The sequence below is a fragment of the Rhagoletis zephyria genome, unplaced genomic scaffold, assembly GCF_001687245.7.
Source record: "Rhagoletis zephyria isolate East Lansing unplaced genomic scaffold, Rhagoletis_zephyria_1.1 Rzeph_scaffold_02052, whole genome shotgun sequence".
Taxonomy (NCBI): domain Eukaryota; kingdom Metazoa; phylum Arthropoda; class Insecta; order Diptera; family Tephritidae; genus Rhagoletis; species Rhagoletis zephyria.
Window position 1 is genome coordinate 24,030 of NW_016159136.1, and position 22,376 is coordinate 46,405.

A 22,376-nucleotide genomic window follows, 5' to 3' on the forward strand; every position below is an offset into this window, starting at 1 on the left:
TCTGAACCACGATTGCGAAAACATACACTTTTCCGCATTTACTATTAAATTTTGGATCGAATCTATTGAATAAAACTTTGGCTACTTGACCTTTAAAATTTAACTTTCACTGGAATTCATTTTTGAGGCTAAATGACTATACTTTGACAGTAAAGTGAGAATAAATCCAATTTTAAACAGCAAATGACAAAGTAACGGTAAATAATGCGTAAATTAATTGTCTACGAAAAGATTCCAATGGTTTTTGCGCCAAAACAAATATTGACCGCTGAAAAATGTATCTATTAAGGAAGGCTGCCTCAAGGCAGCCTTACCAGTTAAAGAGATATTAGGCCGCTGCACCAGAAGTTCAGTTGTGAAACAGAGATCAATTGTGTTAGCAAGTTTTGTAAAGTGTTGTAATTGCTTTAAGGAGTATTGTAAAGTGTTTGTTGTACAATAAAGGGAATTGTACTGTAATTTGGTCATTTCGAGCGTTTATTTAACAATCCAGTAGGCCGTGCCTACTTCTTATTACAACCATGCGCGGTTTGTTTACATTTACACTAATTTAAACTGCGAGGTGAGTTGCAAGTTACAATGAGTATAAAACGAAATTCGCTGTTCGAGTATGAATTTAAAAGACAGAAAGTCAATGATGAAAGTGCTCCTGCACAGCAACAAGACTGCGGGACATCACTTCAAATAGCTGGTCCTTCAAAAATGTTAGAATCTTCAGACGTCAACAGTTTGGACATTGGTGCTTTCTTGGGAATGGTAATAGAAGAAAGCAAAAAATATACCCTTCTTACTTCACCCTGGATGCCTGAAGAATCTTTTCGGTTTAGCGGAACAGGAAAAAGGAATCTAAAGTTCCAACGCCATTGGTTGACAAGGTAGAGCTTGCAATTAATGCTATTTATTATTAAATAATGGAGCCCAATTACATGTGTATGTAGATATGACTGGCTTATTTATACGCAAGCCAAAGGAACAGGTGCGCTTTGCAAATATTGTGCACTTTTTTCTCACGAATGTGCCGGAAAAGGTGCTCATCAACGATTAAAGTCTTTTGTGACTGAACCGTTCAAGAAATGGAAAGATGCCATAGAATCTTTCGAAGCGCACTCAAAATGTCAATATCATGTGTCCAGCGTTCTTTTTGCAGACAATATTTTAAAAACTTGGACGCAGGTGCTCCCTGTCATACGATCGCAGATAGACACCCAACGTGAGGAGCAAATTAAAGCAAACAGGAGTGAGTTAGTTGCAATTATTGAGGTGATTAAATTATGTGACCAGCAAGAACTGGCGTTACGAGGAACGTGTGGAGCACTCGGAAAAGAATCAGAGTACAATGATGGTAATTTACGTGCACTTTTGCGTATGCGAATAGCTTGTGGAGATGAAATTGCGAAATTTCATTTCAAAAATGCAGCTAAAAACGCGACTTATTTAAGCCCGACAGTTCAAAATGAAATAATCGCAACTTGCGGGGAATTAATTCAGCATAAAATTGTGGAAAGGGTAAATGCGGCTAAATCTTTCTCTGTTTTAGTAGATGAGACAACAGATATTTCACAAATTGAGCAAATGTCACTTTGTGTGCGTCATATTGACGTCGGGGATTCTGAAAATCACGTGATACGTGAGGATTTTTTGCAGTTTGTACCACTACAAATTACTACTGGCCATTATATAGCAGAAGTTATTCTAAAAACCATAAAGGCAATAGGAATAGACGCAAACTATATGATCGGCCAGGGATACGATGGCGCTGCGGCAATGAAGGGGAGTTTCAATGGAGTGCAAGCAGTCATTAAAGAAATATATCCTACAGCTTTATATGTGCACTGTTGCTCTCATTCTTTAAATCTGGCACTGGGACATGCTTGTGGAGTTCAATATATTCGGCATTGCTTTGGTGTGGTTAAGACAGTTGCGTCCTTCTTCAAGAAGTCAGCTAAAAGAACACAAATTTTGACTGAAAAAATTAAAACAACATTTCCGGAAGCAAAATCAACTAAGTTAATTTCGATTTGTGCGACTCGTTGGGTGGAAAATCATGATGGCTTACTCAGGTTTAAAGAAATGCTTCCCGCAATTGTTTCAGCTTTAGAGGAGCTTCTTCTTGACCCAGATATTGAAGTCTCTTCTAAGGCCAGCTCATTTCTGAAATCTATAACAAGCTGCGAATTTGTTGTGAGCCTATATATGGCATCTACGGTGTTCTCGTTTACTCTGTCATTATGTAAGATTTTGCAATCACCTTCCTTGGATTTAACAAAAGCAATTGAGCATATCGAAGTCGTGTTACAAGTGATTAGCGATTTTCGCTGTAACATAAATGAAAAGTTCAGCGAAATATTCCAAGAAGCATGCAAACTTTTAACGTCCATCAATGGGGAGATAAAACTTCCACGTATCATCTATACCCAAAAAGAAAGAATGGGTATTAGTAAAAGAGATCCCGAAACTTATTTCAGAGTCACTGTTGCCATTCCTTTTATCGATGATGTTTCTATTCAATTAAGAGACAAATTTGCTCAACACAAATCAATTATTAAAAAGTTTAATTTCTTTATTCCTTCGATTTGCTCTGAAAAAGATATTGTTTTCAACGTCTCTGATGCAAAAGAATTTGAAATTTACAAAGAAATTATTGACACGAAAACGCTTGTCCCAGAGTTTGCTTTGTGGAAAAGAAAATGGAGCCAAGAAGAAATTTGTAAGCGACCAACATCTGCTATTGAAGCTTTAGAACAATGCAATAAGAACTTTTTTCCAGCAATTTTTTGTTTGTTAAAAGTATATGCGACAATGCCGGTCACAACATGCCCAGCAGAACGATCTTTTTTAACACTGAAAAGGTTAAAAACTTTTTTGAGAAATTCGACCGGAGAAGAAAGACTTAACGGCTTAGCCATAATGAGTACTCATCGTCGATTTGATCTTGAAACAGATGAAATAATAAATGATTTCGCAGCTAAAAAGTCCAGACGCCTTAATTTCTTATTACATTAATAGTCAGCATAATAACCAAAATACTTACAAAATTTTCTGGTTTAATTTTTTTTTACTTTGCACAGCTTTTTTACAAGGTAATACGTTGTTCGCTGATATTTGTTTTTAATACCAGCTTTCAAAATATTAAAGATGCTACTTTTAACAACAACTATCAGTTCAACATTACATGCCGTACACCTACAATGAGAATAAAAAGTATTAATATGGCTAATCATCGATAAATGGAAGGAACACTTTATACATTGCTTTTGGCGAAAAAAGGTGCAAAAAAGTAAAATCAATCAAAAAAATCTATTCTTATATTAAAGTACAATATATTTCAAATATATTGGCACTGAAAAACTCATCCGAAAAAGAAATTAGTCTGGCGGTCGAAATTTACCAATTTCCGTGGAATGCTCGTATTACGTATTGGATACTTCTGCTCTATAAAGCAGTTAATCTAGTCATAAGTATGTCGCTAAAAAAAGAAAAGAAAAAACATAATAGAATATTGTGAAATTTATATGCATGGTATCCCGAATCCGGTTATCTGGTAAAATCTCTATCTAGTACATCCCTTATTCAAATATAGCTTACTATCTAAAAAAAGCCATGTAAGTACAAGTTTCAAATTTGTAGAACATTTACAAAAGTTCGCCGCATTTTAACAAATCTTAATAAAAATTTTAAACTTTTTAATCAGATTTTTAGAATTTTTTTGAGCATGCAGTTTTGTAGCCCATTAAATTTTAGTATAACAAAGGGCATTTTCGAAGTACACAGAGAAAAAAGCACCTAATAAAATAGAACAAAACTAGTAAGGTATCTCTATGGTTTTTTGTTAAGAAAATATTCTTCTTATTACCAGAGGAAAAATGTTTTTAATAAAAGCAAAAAGAAAACTTTTATTTTTTATAGGGTTACTTCTTTAAATATATTTAAAAGGAAATCTTATTGTTTTTTTAAGGTGATAGCATTGAACTTAATAATAAGTGGCTCTGTTTGTTTTCATAAGACAAGCTTCTTGATTATATTAAAAAGGGATTCTTATTATTTTCATAGGACAGTCCTCTTGAATTTATTAATAAGGAAATCTTTTATTTTTAAAGGAAATCTTCTTGATTTTTTAAGAAGAATTTCCTTTTATATTCATAAGAATATCTTATTAATTTTTCTTACGTTTTCATAAATAAATCTAAAAGGGTTTATTTTAAAGATTTCATTTATTGATTTTGTTTTAATTTTAATTTTTTGATTTTGACTTAATATATACACATGGATATATGTATACATGTACTTTGGGTTGATAATTATTTGGGACAGTCACGAAAAAACGTATTTGTGAAATATACCTAATTGCAAATTATAACCGGACCACATATTAACAAGTTTTAAGATTTTTTTGTTATTTAATTTGTATTTTTTTTATATAAATATAGTTTATTCTATAAGTGTATGAATGCAAGTTTCAAGCTTTGTGAAACATTTGTGGAATTTTTTTAAATATTGCACAGAGTTTGAAACTTAGATTCATACAGTTTTTGTTAAGGAATTGCTATATTTATATAAAAAATAATAATTAAAATTAAATTTAAAAAATAAATACATTTTAAAACTTGTAAATAAACAAATACATTTTTTCGCGACTGCCTCAAGTAATTTGGTAATCCACAGTAATAAGCTAAGTTACCAATATTTTTTAAGTTACCAATATATTTTGGGTCTTACGACATTGAGATCATTATTTAAAAAATAAAAATGAATAGGTGGACCATCTAACATTGTAAAATTTATAGTGTGATATGTTGTTGTACATTTGTCAATTAGATATGATTGAAATCTTTCTGAAAATGTTAAGTAGCTCCATTTTTTTCTAACAATTTCTAAAATGTTGTCTTTCAATATAAAGTTAACTAATTCATATATATTTACATTTTCGTTTGTTGTAGTAATAATAATGTGGCCAATTTTAAAAACTACTCCTCGAAAAATAACTTCGTTGGTTGTCATATACAAGCTTAAATCTAAATCTAAGGAGGAAAGATGAGCATCTAATTTTAAGTCCAGTATTTCAGTGCTTTTAAAACTATATTCTGGTTGAAAAAAGTTATTTTTTTTAAATACATTGAGACCTTAATGAAGACTTAATTGCTAATGTTAGTGGAACATTTGATCTGGAGGTAATATTTTGCGCATATTGCTTATGCAATTGATGTTCAGCTTCAAAACGAAACTACCATAAATATTTTAATGGCCCCAATTTTCTAATTATATTAGGATAATGTACAAGATTGTGAAATTTTGGTTTCAAGTGGTCCTTAAAAAGTTTTTGATAGGTTTTGTTGTGTTCTTCTATTAATAATTGCAGATTGTTTAAAATAGCATTATCGTACTTGGATAATAAGAGTAAATCAATAAGTTTGACAAACAAAACTAGAAATTTATAAACTAAATCATCTCGATCTATTAAATCACCTATAATGAGCAGTATCAAGTGAGAAAATGTTTTCATTTGTCTAGCGTTCATTTTGAAAGAAGCGTTTTTTATATGACTTTTGAAGTGAAACTTCTTTAGCGGCGGTTGGTTGGTTGGGAGTAAATTGGCAAATTCAGCGGAAATTGCACACGGAAATGATGCAACGGAAATGGTTGGGGCTGAAACAAGTACTTCTTGTGTGTATGCAACGAAAATGATGCAACGGAAATGGTGCAACGGAAGTGGTGCTTCTTTTGTGTATGCATATGGTATTAATTTAACAAAAATTTGCTAATAAAAGGTTAAGGAATAACACTTAGAAAAAGACCAATACAAGAACGAAAGCAAGGGTGACTACGTTCATAAATGAAGAAAAGGATAAAGGCAAAGGTAAAAATAAAAACAAAAAGAAAGATGCGTAAAGATAAAGGCAAAAATGAAGACCAAGGTAAATTTAAACACTTTACTTATATACATAACGGCAAATGTGCAGGGGAACATATAGCTGAAAAAAATGATGAACATAAAAGTAAAGTCAAAGATGAGGATGAGGATACCGATAAAAGCGAAGATGAAGATATGGGGAAGAAAGATTAAAATAGAGGTAATTAAAGAGGAAAGGATATAGAGACACAGAGACTCGGGATTCTCGAGACTTATCGATAAAATAATCGATATTTTTATCGGTTTTGTTTTCGATATTTATCGATTTTGTTATCGATATTTACCGATTTTGTTATCGATAATTATCGATTTTGTTATCGATTCTTTTAGATTTTGTTATCGATATTAGTCGACTTTGTTAGCCATACNTATCAAGTGAGAAAATGTTTTCATTTGTCTAGCGTTCATTTTGAAAGAAGCGTTTTTTATATGACTTTTGAAGTGAAACTTCTTTAGCGGCGGTTGGTTGGTTGGGAGTAAATTGGCAAATTCAGCGGAAATTGCACACGGAAATGATGCAACGGAAATGGTTGGGGCTGAAACAAGTACTTCTTGTGTGTATGCAACGAAAATGATGCAACGGAAATGGTGCAACGGAAGTGGTGCTTCTTTTGTGTATGCATATGGTATTAATTTAACAAAAATTTGCTAATAAAAGGTTAAGGAATAACACTTAGAAAAAGACCAATACAAGAACGAAAGCAAGGGTGACTACGTTCATAAATGAAGAAAAGGATAAAGGCAAAGGTAAAAATAAAAACAAAAAGAAAGATGCGTAAAGATAAAGGCAAAAATGAAGACCAAGGTAAATTTAAACACTTTACTTATATACATAACGGCAAATGTGCAGGGGAACATATAGCTGAAAAAAATGATGAACATAAAAGTAAAGTCAAAGATGAGGATGAGGATACCGATAAAAGCGAAGATGAAGATATGGGGAAGAAAGATTAAAATAGAGGTAATTAAAGAGGAAAGGATATAGAGACACAGAGACTCGGGATTCTCGAGACTTATCGATAAAATAATCGATATTTTTATCGGTTTTGTTTTCGATATTTATCGATTTTGTTATCGATATTTACCGATTTTGTTATCGATAATTATCGATTTTGTTATCGATTCTTTTAGATTTTGTTATCGATATTAGTCGACTTTGTTAGCCATACTTATCAATTTTGTTATCGATATTTATCGATTTTGTTATCAATATTTATCGATTTTGTTATCGATATTGTTATCGATATAAATCGATTTTGTTATCGATAATTATCGATTTTATTATCGACATTTATCGATTTTGTTATCGACATTTATCGATTTCGTTATCGACATTTTTATCGATTTTCTAATCGATTTAGCTACCGATGGTATTATCAATGTTGCTATTGAAATTTTTATCGAATTTGTCATCGATTTTGTTATAGATATTTTGATGTACGTTATAATCGATTTTGTTATCGATAGAGTATACAGATAAAAATGAAGATAACGGAAAAACAGAATGGCATTAATGTTATTAAAATGAACAGTGGTAGAAGTAGGGATCTACATTGAAAGAAAAAAAAAGCGAGAAAAGTTATAACCTTAAGCAAAAGCAGATGTGTGTATGTATAGATAGATAAGTAGCGTAAGTTTCACTTCTACAGTGTGGCCCAGGCGCACTTACTTTTTTTGAATAGGGGGACTTATGTTGACAATTTCAGTGTCTCCATACTGAAGCATTTAGATAGATAGATAGATAGATAGATTTTATTAAGTAGACAAAAAATATGACATGGATTGTAATAGCAAAATTTGCAGAATATGGTAAATAAACCTTAATTCTACAACATATCATTTTTTATCACAGATTTTCATTTATTTTTCAGATAAACATTTCGGAGGAAAAACCTACTATGAAAAACCTCCGCTTTAAATCTTATAAGCTAGTTTTCTATATTTTTACATAAATACCTAACCTACATTACTTATTAGTAAAGATTTGAGATCAAGTCATTATCAGTTATACTACAGCGAATTTTAAACCGCTCAGTTATTTTTTGAATCTGTTCATTTATCATTTTTATATTTGACTCGCTATGGAGTCTTCTAGTGGAAAAATCCCAGTCCTTGCATCATTTTCAAAACTTTGTTTTGGCATATTTGTAATTTTTTAATATGCGACTTTGCAGTTATACCCCATGCTGGGCAAGCATACAATATTATAGATAAGAAAATGTGATTATAGATTATTAATTTATTTTCCTTACTCAGATTTGAGTTCCTGTTAATCAAGGGATATAGCATTTTAATGGCTTTACTAACTTTTTCTGTTATACTTTTAACATGATCGCCGTAAGTGAGTTTTGTATCGAAAATTACCCCAAGGTACTTAACAGATTTTTCCCATGGTATTTCATAAGTGTTTATTTTTAACCTAGTGCTTGGTAAATAACAAGGACTTCTTTTTCTGGTGAAAAAGATGGCTTGTGTTTTTCCAGCATTTAGCTTAATTTTCCAATTTTGCATGTAATCAGAAATACTACGTATCGCACGCTCCAGTTTTGATACAATTTCATCGCCAATCTCATGCGAATAAAATTTACCAATGTCATCAGCGTACATAGCATATTGGCAATTTTCAACTTTTGGAAAATCTGAACAGTACAGAATATATAATAAGGGGCCAAGTACTGATCCCTGAGGAACTCCAGCAGGGATTCAATTAAGTCGGAGTACTCATTGTTTAAACATACACTGTAATAGCGATTGGTCAAAAAACTTTTGATTAGCTTAACGAAATGCAGAGGAAAGTTAAAGCTGATTAATTTATAAATAAGTCCATCATGCCAGATTGAGTCAAAGGCCTTTTCAATGTCTAGTAATATTAAACCAGTGGACTTTTTGTTTTCAAAATTTGCTTTTACATGATTTGATATGCGTTTATCTGATGCGTCGTACTGTGATACTGCCTAAATCCGAATTGCTCATTTGGTAATATTTGGTTGGCGTCGATAAATAGACACATTTTATGTTTAACGACTTTTTAAAAAATTTTGGACAAGGAACTCAGGAGGCTAATGGGTCTGTAACTTTCAGCAATATTGTTTGGCTTACCTGGTTTCCATATTGGTACAATTTTTGCTGTTTTCCACGCTCTGGGAAAATATTGCAATTTAAGACAAGAATTTATAATATAAGTGAAATATAGCACCGCTTCCTTTGGAAGATATCTTAGCATAATATTTTTGACATCGTCATGCCCTGCTGATTTTCGTAATGGTGCTTGACATATAAGGTCTTGGACATATTCGGTATCTACGTACTCGGACTCCGGAGTGCCTAAAAACTGTGAGTCAATATGACTTATTGATTGGGCTACCAAATCATCTATCGATGAGGTACCAAGGTGAACTGATACTTTGTGATTTTCGAGAAATTTATAAGCAAGAAGGTTGACTTTTTCATCATCGGGGGAAATTACTTTTTCCTGATCACGCAATGGTGGTATTTGTGCATGCTTTTTTCGAAGTAATTTGCAAATATTCCAAAAAGGTTTGCTCCTCTTCTCGAGCGAACTAAGCTTCTTTTTCCACGATTCATTTCTATATTTGAAAATCTCACCTCGGATTTTTGCCGAGATTGCAACATTTATACTTTTAGAGAAAACTTCTATATTTTTGTCAACGTCTTCAGTCAAGACGATATCATTGATATTTGTTGGTAAGCTATATAGTGCATTTTTTATGGAACGACGATAAATAGATACCCCAATTTGTGTTACTGTAATCCATTTCAAGGTTCTCGCAGTAGGAAAAATTTAAATTCAGTAAAAATTTTACAGGCAAGTGGTCCGAATTAAATTCATTCAGAGCTATTGGTTGACTCAAATGCATTGGAATATTTGAGAGTACTAAGTCTAAATTTGAGGGGGAAAACGTATTAGATGGTGGTACATACGTTGGCTGGTTTGAATATGAAATTGTAATTGGAAAGAATGTGGTAAACTCATTTAGTATATTACCCCAACTATTTGCTCTTAAGCATCCCCAATTACGATGCTTACTATTAAAATCGCCACAAAATAGGAAATTTCCACTAATATTGAAAAGTTTTCTCAAGCATTTGTTTCCTATAATTTAGTACTTCCAAACAAAAGAACTTTTTTCATACACAAAGTAATGCAAAATTTTGGAAAAGTTATATTTACAAACACCTAGAAATAAATCGTGCATTATATCACACGCAATGTTATCAGTTACATGAAAACTTGGAAGGGAATTGAATATTGAAACACTTTTAATTCCAGTGGAAATTGGATTTTTTGACAAAACATCGATATTGTAATTATTTTCATTTCTTAATGAGATTGGAAATTCAGCACAATCTACACGAGTCTGATGTTTTTCCCTTTTACATATTCTGCAAAAGGAATTCGCTGAAAATGAGCAAACATATCCTAGTACAGTGCTTAGGCCAAGATTATCGCCCAAAATTTGCGCCAGTTTTAAAAATATTCTACAGCTTCTGCCTTCTGAATTAATTTGTAAACCTTCCATTTCTAATTGTTTAAGAATATTAAGTAGAGGTGTGAGGCGTATAGTAACTCCGCAATCTTGTAGGTCTCGACTTTTAACAAAACCCGCGACAAATATATTTGATAATCTGCTCATTTGAAAGTGGGGTAAGATTGGAAAGCTGTAATATATTCCGCATACTTTTTGTTGACCAGATTTGCTGCCCAAGGGATTATTAATTTCGAAATCGTCCATATATAAAAACAAAGGAATTAGTGAAACATTTCTATCATTGGCTTTGCTTTTCCAAAAGTCACTATTTATGAAATGTGAGTACGAATAGTTTCGTGAAAAGATTTTCATATTTAAAGGGGCAGCCTCTAAAACACCTTTACTTTCGAAAAATCTTTTAATTTGGAAAGGTATATCCGAAAGAGTAATTTCTGTTTTTGCGTATGTCAATGTAGGGTTATTGTTAAGAATAACTTCTGAAAGTTCTTCACTTAAAACATATTTTTGCGTATGCTTGTATAGATTAAGTTTCTCTAGCTCATTAAAATATATTCTGTTATTAAATTATATTCTGTTGACACCTCGGAGAACGGGTTAGAAATCATTTTGATTGCGTCATCAAGAAAAGAAATGTTTGTATTCGCCTCACAGATTGTCGTTAATACTTTGTGAATGGGAGTTGTTATATACTCCCTTACTGCATTTTGAATTTCAGACACGTCTTTACGAGAAAAGTTTGTGTTGGAATGAAGTTGAAGCAGAAATTCCACTACCGATTCTTTGAGTAAACTGTTAAAATTTTGTGGGGAAAAGACTTCCGGTTCAGGCGAAGTAGTACTTTCAGGATATTGTCTATCATAAACAACTACATCATGGTTAAGCGATTTGTCTGAACTATTTTCTGTTTTAACATGCTTTCTTAGATGCGTTCGGAATTGGTGGATGTTATAAAAAAATGTTTGCATTCATTGCACTGAAACTTATAAATTGATGGAACTCCATGGTATGATTTCAAATAGGTAATTAATGTTGTGGGTGTTGTGTGAGTTTTTTTAAAAAGTAAGCAAGCAAATTTTGGCATTTTGAGCTTATTTTAATTAAGTCTGCTTAAAAGATTTGCAACGGAAAAAAATTCCCCAGACTTTAACTCGAAAAAATATTGTTCCAAAAATGCCCATACCTGCTTACTTCTTTGCAAATACTCAATTTTAAAAACATACGAAAGTTTAATAATGCAATCTATGCACTTCATAAAGGAAGCACATTTCCATTTAAGACCATCGATAAAGATAAAACTCGGAAATTGATGAAATATCTTGTCCTACCACTATAATTCTGGGCTGTAACTTTTCCTTCCTAAGAGCAAACAAATCAGTGATCTCGATTATTGTGGGTTGAATATTGTTGCATGTCGCTACAAGGGTAACGAAATCACGTTGAGCGTCAGCAATTGAAGGTTTATGATCTTTACTAAGGCGCAGAGGCTGCATCAGAGCATGAAGGAGAAGTGTACATATACAATATTTTGCGTCTGTAAAGGGCACTGTATAAATTAACTGTAAATTTAGTCTTATAAAGGATTTACCTTTCTTAATACTGCTGCAATATGACAGTTTAAAGAAAAGTTCCCTTGAGTAGCGATTTTTTATATCGGTGTCGAAAATTCCGTAAAGCTGTTCATAGAAAGTTTCCAATTTCAGAAATAGCATATTTGTTCTACCTGGGTATAGCGTCTGAAAATCAATTTCAACCTAAGTATGAGAAATTACATCAAAATGTAAGAAATAAAATTTGAGCAAAAACTAGTTAAAATGTCTCAACCGTCACTTTGAAACAAAATCAAACTTACTTTAGCCACGGTTTCCGCATTGAACAATTTATTAGTACCAAACTTTTACCAAAACAGTACCATTTTCGATTAAAAAGCACCATCAAACAATCTACTTGAATAGATTTAGGTTCTTTAATTTAGTTAAAGTTGCATTTTTTATGAAATAAAAACTAAACTTTATTAATTGCATTAAAAAACCATTTTATGGAAAACGGTACCAAAGTAACCTCGATGCAAAATGCACCACTTTTGGTACCAAAGTACGAAGTGCGGCAACAGTGACTACAGCCGACAAACAGGGTGACATTGATATACAAAATAAACTTTGAAATAAATAGGAGCTAAAATAGTACCTACTACCAAAGAGTTGAGCATAAAAATCGTATGAAATATTGAGGGAAAATTATTTCAAAAGTATAATAAAATGCGAATATTATATTTTATTATATTGGAAATAATATATTTTTTTTTACTTTACCTTAACGTATCTCAGCGTTTACTACATTAAACTGTAAATAATAATGACCCGTGAACGTTGTTACTACTTGATCAAATGTACTTAAAGATACTTTTTAAGTGGTCGGTAACACTGGTTTCTATTTTTCTTGGGAATTGGCAAAAGAAAAGCAAACAGGTAAACAATGATTTCTTTCCTATATATTTTCAATAAATAAACTATTAATTTCGCAATATATTTTCTGTGAATAGTAATATTTTTAACGCTTCTAATCCTTTAGGTGATATACATATGTATATATTCAGCCCTATTCTGCATTTCGATTACGTTCCCGCATTCCGCTCCGCTATAATCGTAATTTGGTATTCTGAGGTACGCTCGAATCGAAAGAAGAAGAGGAAGAGCGAAAACATCTTTGAAATCAGCTGGTTGCCTAGGAATGTGTGAAATCGAAACAAAACAAGCAGCTTATGAAGTTAAACTTTGTAAATATTTAAAATAACTAAATATATCTAACTCATTTTAATTTCAAAATAAAATTTCGTTTGTTCTTAATTAAAGTGGAAACATAATTATATTGCTTGAAGAGCAAAATGAGTCCCAGCTTGCTGATGCTAAAGTTGAAAGGCGGAGGTGTAAACTATGTTCCCATTGGCGTAATTTAGAGGTCAATCTTAATTTACGCATAAATTAAGTACAAACTAAGTACTTTCGCCTTGTAAAGCCTCTCAGTAAATTAAGTTGAAAGTACGTAGTTTATCTTAAACCAAAAACCAAAAACCAAATCACGAACAAATCAGTGTCGGCTCTAATTTAATCGATAATAATCGAAAAAAGTATTGTCCCATAACTGATATGTCATTGTGTTTGGACGTTTTTGTTTTTAATAATCGGGCGTGGTAGTTTGTAAAATATTTCCAGAAGCTTTCTCTTTTGATCACTCATCTAAAATCTAAAAAATTACCACAAACAACTCAGAATATAAAAATATACGCAATTACTCACATTCGCGATCTCTTTTGGTTAAATAAACAATAACACAGGGTTGCTACAAAGCTGTCAAGACAAATATAGAATCGCGTGTATGAACGCACTTAATTTAGTGAGGTATTTTAAACGAAACTAAGTATTTTGTGTTGGTACTGTGAACATAGTTTTAGAGACATGTTTGATCCTTTTCAGATGAGTGAAGAATTATAAGAAATTCATCTTGAACTGCATTCTCACCGCTCAAAGCCAGTGAAATTATAAACGTTGTTTGAGCACTCCACAATAGCGTGGGCCGAAAATCCGCTTTTTAGAATTTTGATTGGTAATGGCAAAAATATCGTTCATTATGCTCTAAAAAATATCTGTGTGCAATGTGAAAATTTTTGGTCAATATCCTAGGCTCGCCCAAGTCCATCAAAGTTCAAGTACTAAAAAAAAATTTTCTTAGCTAACTTCGATTCTCTACAAGAAATGTCCATATACCAAATTATGTAGGACTAATACTTTAGAAGATTATTGCAATTTTAGTAAAAAAATTTATTACTTAATTTATTTATTAATTTTTATTTTTTGGCCATATTAAACTTTGATGCACTTGGGCGAGCCTAAGATATTGACCAAAAATTGTCATATTTCACACAGACTGCTTTTAGAGAATAGTGAACAAGATTTTTGCTATTACCAATCAAAATTCTAAAAAAGCGGATTTTCGGCCCACGCTACTCCACAACATTTGCATTTAGTACAGAGTGGAAAACTTTAACGCAAATGAACTCGATTTTGAAAGCCGTCAGGAGGAGAGGAAGAACAAAGCTTATCCTTCCATAGCAAATCGTATTCGAGACAACATACACACCTCTTTTTAAAAAGTTTGTAAAAACGAGTACAATAGTAAAAACATCTTTTTTATGTAACTCCACATTTTATGTACATATGTATGTTATATAAAAAGAATATATTGTATTCAGTGCATTTCACAGTCTTATTTATAGATAATGAAAACAAAAACGCCTGAATTTCCTCTTTGAAAACTCTGCGCAATATCCCTCTTGGTTGCCATTATTTGAGCCAAATTTTTTGTATTGCCCGTATTGCTGCTCGCGAAAACACAGAAATCGAGAAAATTCATTTAGGATGACTTTTACAATCATGCACAGTATATTTCACTTAATTTTTTTATAAAATTTTAATATTTAAACCCACGAAAATAACAATCGAAACGTTCTCCGTCAACAAATTTGCAACTTAGAAAAACGTTACTACGATCGAAATGTAGAATAGGTACAATCGTAAATTTCGAAGATTGATCGAAACGAAACAGAACGCAGAATACCAAAGTTGCCAAACGGAGAAAATTTCGATTCGAGTCGAATTGCAGAATAGGGCTGATTAATGCAACAAGCAGATCGAATAGGAATACAAAGTCAGTCTACTATAATGATCGCTACAACAGCCACCGACCTTATAAAGCGGGGAGCGATGAAAAATGAAATTGTTGATAAGCACATGAAATTTAAATGATACAATGCCTGTTCATGTAGCAAATAATTACATAAATTACTGGAAATATTTTAACTTGCAACATATTGCCAGTAAGAAAAACAGCTGATCGCTTGTTGATGGGTGCAATTAAAACTAATAAAGCAATTGTTCATGGGGTTTTTACATGATAAAAATATCATCATGGGGTTCTTATAGTAGTGTTTATTAGGAAGTTGCTTCTTTTTGATATCTTTCTCTTTGGTAGCGAATGTTGGCAAATTCTCGGAAAAATTCGAAATAATTGTTACAATAAGTTGTCTTCTTAAATTAAGAAGATGCTCTTCCATACAAATAATAAGAATCTCTAAATAAAATCAATAAGAAATTGTCGATGAAGATCTCTTTGCTTTTTTCCCTGCACACACTCCGTCGTCTAGAAACAAATCACCGCTTAATCGATTTCTCTTTTCATTCTGATCATTTATGTATACATTTGTCTATATCTATCTCGATTCGTTTTGCCTGTTACAAACAACCGTTATGTGAACAAAGTTATAATACCCTTGAGCACAAGTGTGGTCGGGTATAAAAAGGACCCATTCCGTATACGACTCGCAGACGTAGATTATACTTTTAGGGTTAACTCTCTCAGTACAAAAATTCAACCACTGGTTCTAAAAAATTTTAAGTATGTATACCAGCTAATCTTGGATCGTTCATTTTAAAAATCACATACAAAATTGTGTTATGCTTTGAGGTTTGCGGTCATTCAAGGTCCCTTTAATGATCAGTGATATCCTAGGTGTTTAAAAAAGAAAGGGATCTCAGCTATTTTTATTTTTTGCTTTCGTGAAATATATTTCAAAACTACGAATAATATAAAGTGATATATGAAGACATTGCCGAATAAATTCAAATCAAATCATGCGACATAAGTTGCGTTCGCGTACATAGCTGTTAATTGTTCATGTTTAACCAAAACTTTCAGTTTTTTGCGTTCGCGTACGCAAAAAACTTGCAAAGGAGGGGAAGTTGAGAGAGCAAAGTGACATTTCATTTTGAGGGGAAGCTGCTGGTTTCTGCTGGAAAAATTTTTGCCAACAGCAATTTTCCAACAGGAAAACAGCTGATCAAAAACAGCTGGTTTGAATTTACGCAAATCACAAAATTGAATTTGATGGTTTGGAAGTTAAAAATGACAAAATGCGACTAATTAAACTTGTAAGAAATAAGTAGTTATTTGTTTAATCAATAAAATGTGTCAGGATACGACTTTGTAATGAGTTTTCGTACATTTTAAATTTTACGCTTTTGAATGTAAACAAAAATTATATCAGCAGTTCGTCTAACTTGCAAGTTTCTGCAAATTTTCTGTTCGCGTACTGTTTTGGATATTTTTCTCTTGTGAGAGAACTGGTGACATTTCGCCGGAATTTTGCTGTTGGTTGGTTTTTGCTGGAGATTTTAAACGAACGCACCTATATTCAGCATTATTATTCACATTGTATATACGGGAAGAGATTTTCCGAATTTCGCAAGCTCCTACTATAGTAAAATTTATTAAACAATTATCTAATTAAAAATCTATATACCAACGGTGGCTCTTTGGGCCAAATGCGGAGCTTTGCTTAGCAAAGTGCGGCTCTTTTTACTTTCTCCTTGCTTAGAACATTTTTGCCCTTTTTACTTTTTAAAATACATATTTCATACATATTACACATATACATACATATTATACATATAAGTTAGGGCTGTGCGATTATTCCATTACTCGAGCAAGTTGGTTAATCAATTATTCGGTTAATCAATTACTCGAGTAATCAAGATTTTGATTACTCAAAACGATGATTAATCGAGTTACTTGAAATATGATTACTCAAAAAAAATAATTTTGCTCGTTAAAAGAGTTTGCTTTGGAAAATGCTTATTTTCTTTTTCACATTCTGTATATGAAAAAAAATTTTTGTTTTAATTTTTGAAAACAGAAACGTTGTTTTCAAAGTATCAAGGAACTTTAACTACTTTATACATATGTAAAGAGTTGAAATGTTGATTACTCATTTTACTCGAAATGTTGATTAATCATAAAGCAAATTACTCAAATATTTTTGTTTTTGGTTAATCAAAAATCTTGATTACTCGAGTAACTGAACTTTTGAGTAATCATAATTTCCAAATAATCGAATAATTGAGTTATTTACTTTATGATTAACTAGCAGACCCGGCGAACTTCGTCCCGCCCAAAATTTTTATATATTTTATTGAAACTTTTTGGTCCAACATTTTCACCAATTCACGTTTACGAATTTCATTGGCACATTTGTTTGCTAAGATTAAGGTTTGGTGGTCATTTGCCGCTTTAAATAACCTAAGGAAAGTGTTATATCCGTTCTTGAAATTCTCCAGTTGTGCGGCATTTCATAGCACGGTTATTCGCAAAGCGAAATAAATTTTTTCCTCTTCACTCCCTGGCGGCAATAATGACCCGGTTCTATAGTGAATGTCCTAGAAGCTTTACAGTATAGTAGGTGGCAATTTCAAAATGGGTGTGAATCATTGTTCTACAGAAATGCAATATAAATATACTTATTTCAGACGAAATACCTTAAAAGTTTGAACGCATAATAATATTGGAAAATCACATCCATTGGGCCAATTGCAACGCAGGAGCGTTCGATATACTCAACCGTGCAACAGGTCGATTTAATCTGACCTTCACGGCCCCTTTTCTCACTTGGCTATTTTTAGTAATAGCTCGACTTCAGCACCACTTGGCAGCACGTTTTTGCAATAGTATTGCATACATATTTAAAAAATTAGCCAAATCGGATCATATATAAGATTTTTAGTAATAACTCAACTACAGCGCCAACTGTCGGATTAAATTGTGAAACTAAACCATCCAGAGACCCACTCAAATACACAAAAAGTTTCGTTAAGATCCGTACAACCATTCGGGAGGATTTTACTCACAAACACACCACAGAAGAATAAAAAAATTCATTCAAAGATAGCTAAAGGTCGGTAGGTTTGTAGGCCTCAAACCCCTTTTCAACTAGCCCAAATTTTCTCCATGAGTATGGGCTTGATTTCAACTATATACATATCTCCATACGAAGTTCCAGTACTGTACCATGAATACTTTCAGAGTTATGCAGTATAAAAACTCGATTTATATGGGAGGTGCCACGCCCCCTTTCCAACAGCTGCCCTCTTTCTTCATGAGTATGCGATTGATTTCGTATATCTCCATACCAAGTTCCAGAACTCTACCATAAACACTTCCAAAGGTAGGCAGTATGAAAAATTCGGTTTGTATGGAAGATGCCACGCCCCCTTTTCCAATAGTTCCAATTTTTCTCCAAGAGTATGCGATTTATTTCGTACATCTCCATACAAAACTCTAGAACTCTACCAAAAAATTTCCAGAGATAAGCAGTATGAAAAATTCGGTTTGTATGGGTATGCGATTGATTTCGTATATCTCCATACCAATTTCCAAAACTCTACCATGCACACTTTCAGAGATATGTAGCATGAGAAATTCGGTTTGTATGGGAAGTGCCACGCCCCCTTACATATATATTTTTTTCAACCTAAAACCATCCTTGGGACACGTGCGGCAGGTGGCAGTTTCAAAAAAATCGGTTCAGCCGCTCTCGAGCCTTGCGAAAACTAACAAACGGCTTTCTAAATATATATTAGTTGAGATATATTATATATTATAATAATATTTTGACAGTATACGTTGTTTCTGATTGGCGCAAAAAAATCTTGCCTAGTGATGAATTCGCCCCTTGATATGGTCGTTACTTAAAGCTATTAATAATCGAAATTGCATGAAAATTGGAAAACAGGAATCTATAATATATATCCAGGCAAAAAGCTACCTACGTACCGAATTTTAAGCAAATCGGACCATAAATACGATTTCTTCGAACAGATCGGTCCCTGGTCCACTTCTCGGACAAAATGGATCATATATGCTAATATATTCTAAAAAGCTACCTACGTACCGTATTTTAAGCAAATCGGACCGTAAATACGATTTTTTCGAATAGATCAGTCCCTGGCCCACTTCTCGGAAAAAAATGGACCATATATCCTAATATATGCTAAAAAACTACTTACGTACCGAATTTTAAGCAAATCGAACCATAAATGCGATTTTTTGGAATAGATCGGTCCCTGGTCCACTTCTCGGAAAAAATTGATCACATATGCTAATACATGCTAAAAAGCTACTTACGTACTAAATTTTAAGCAAATCGGACTATAATAAGATTTTTTCGAATAGACCGGTCCCTGGTCCACCTACCCGAAAAAAAGTAAAATTTGTTTAGCCTAAAACATGGTGGTTACCGAAAGCTATTTGTATAAAAAATTTCATGAAAATCGGAGCAGGCGTTCGCGAGATTACCTGTTACAAAAAAAAGGGACTTCTCTTTATATAATTAGTATAGAAGTATAGATATAGATTAAAATTTTGAGTAATCAATTAATCGCACAGCCCTAATATAAATACATATTTTAGCCCACAGCAATTTTCCAACAAGAAAACAGCTGATCAAGAAGAGCAGGTTGGAATTTACGCAAATCCCTAAATTAAATTTGATGGTTTGGAAGATGAAAGAGTAAAATGCGACTAATTAAACTTGTAAGAAATAAGTAATTATTCGTTTAGTCAGTGAACTGTGTCAGGATAAGAATTCAGGATTTGTTTTTTTACGTTTTCAATTTTATACTTTTTACAGGTCTATTCTGCGCTGGTAACATAAATTTTATAACCGGTAATTAAAGTATCTGTCAATTTTTAAACCTTTTTCGCATTCTGTGCTCTCTTGTAACCGGTAAATTTGGTTACCATCTCATAAGCTGGTAACAAAATATTGCCCCGTGAAATATGCAATACAGGAATTTCCACAAATCTTCATCTTTTCCGGTCACAAAATCTTCGGTAACGTGCAGAATAGACCTGTTAATGTAAACAAAAAATCTATCAGCTGTTCGTCTAACTTGCAAGTTTCTGCAAATTTTCTGTTCGCGTACTATTTTGGATATTTTTCTTTTGTGAGAGAACAGATGATATTTCGCCGGAATTTCCCTGTTGGACATTTTTTACTGGAGATTTTAAACGAACGTACCTATTGACTATCCAACATTTAACAGAATTGTTACGAACGGCTTTAACTGACCTAAAACCAGATTTTAAAAATCTCGCCAAAGGGATCTTTTGAACTTTCTATTATATCTATCTTACGTACAATAGAATGATAATAAAATTAATGTTTTTCTTGTTCTTTTTTTGTGGCTCTTGTAGCATTTAGAACTTAGATGTGGCTCTTTTCGGCCTCGGCCTTGCCCACCCCTGCTATATACATTTTCATAGAAGGCAGGATTAAACAGTATTAAAAATACGCTGCAGAAACACAACAGCAAACAACAGCTGAGCTAAGAAGCAATGACATGCTATAACAGTATGTTTGAGATGGAATGACATGGCATTGCAATGCATGAAATTTTTGAAAATGACATTTTAATAGATACGCTGGGAAGAAGTTAAGAAAATGTTTAAATTTATATTTACCTACTTCACCGATTTGAAATCTGAAAACTATACCTTTCATAAGCATGAAATGGTATTATAACTTTGGCCCGATATTTGTAAGTACCAGAATATGAAGAGATAGACTCATGAAAATGTGTACTTATGTATGTGACCAGTCGAGCTGAGCCGACTTAGGCTTATGGCAACCGAACTTCAGTTGGGTGGCTACTGGCTGAAATGGTTTTACAGATGGCAACTGCAAACTGGCAACTGAGTTGCTATATTGGCAACTGCATTTTTGTGGTCGGGTTCGAGGGGCAGGAGTCCCCTACGTAGCGACGCCCATGTATCTGGCAATACAATGCGCCGATTAGTATAACACTTTAATATATGAAAGACGAAATATGTTGCTATCAATTGGCTTCATCAAATTCGGTTTAAGTGGATTTTTACTTTTTTGCTTTTGATTGAATCTTTTCGTAAATGCCCATATGTATGTATATGTATATAAGCAGACCGTCGTCATCACTACAAAAGGTCCAAACGGGCATTTTTCGAAAAAAAAAATACGTTACTAATGGAGTTTTCTTTTCTCGAAAAAAATGTCACCTCTTATATGGCAACATTATCAGCGTGCAGCAGTTTGAAGAAAGAGCACGCAATATGCCTGTGAAGCAAGAATGATAGAATACAAGATTGCGCCGATTGCAGCAGAATTCGTGAGAGTAATTTTAGCGTGACGNCTGGAACCGACATATATACATCTTTCATTTGAATCAGTATTAAAAGCTCTATTGGCGAGTCTCCCCTGAGCCGTTTTTTTCCATATCTTTGGCCTGTGTGCGCTTTTATTTGAAATCTAAATGTTTTGGTACCGAGTATCGAGAGTATTGGATACATTTTAAATCGTTACCGAATATCGATCAATACTTGAAAGTATTGACTGAGCACATCACTACTGCTGTCTTCTCTACTATGACGTCACCAAAACAGCTGATTCTGTCAAAATCACTGAGAGCCGAGTAGCGGTATCGTCATCGGCGCCACCTCTGTATTCTCTCCACCGTGCCTGTGAAGATGGTGAGAAAAGAGCACGAAAACTTGGCAGCCTTGGCGCAGAGCAGAAAAAATGCAACATTATTTCGAGAAAAGAAAACGCTATAAAATTAAAAATCAAATAAACGTCACTTGGAATCTTTTGTTATGATTATATGTATATGTTATGATATGATGTAATTTCGACATCCATTATAAAATTTATTACTAAAAATAAACATAAATATATATTCAAGAATTTCAGCTTTAGATCCAGCCTTTCCGTTGTTCTACGGATCTTTTTCGAGTCATTTAAGTAAACATGATGCCGATTTCGTTGATGTCATTCATACAGATGCTTGGATTTATGGTGCACCAGTAAGTACCGGCACTGCAGATTTTTGGCCTAATGGTGGTACCACACTACAACCGGGTTGTCCTAGACGAAATTATAAAGCCCTTACAGACATTGGTAAGTTATGTTAGGGTGTTCAGAAGAATCAAATGAAACATAGTTAATTTTTTATCACGATTAGATAAAAACGTTTTAAATGTTTATAATACAGTGAACTCGCGATAATATTAACATCCTAACATATGAACATCCCAAAATA

At 33.0% G+C, this 22,376-nt stretch overlaps 1 long non-coding RNA gene across 1 annotated transcript; it reads left to right on the forward strand.

Annotated features, from left to right (window-relative positions):
• Nucleotides 1-361: 361 nt before the first annotated feature.
• LOC108365902 (uncharacterized) lies at nt 362-22,099 on the forward strand. The gene is made up of 3 exons (XR_001848024.1): nt 362-375; nt 971-976; nt 22,020-22,099. It is a non-coding gene; the product is annotated as an uncharacterized LOC108365902 (long non-coding RNA).
• The last annotated feature ends 277 nt before the right edge of the window (nt 22,100-22,376 follow it).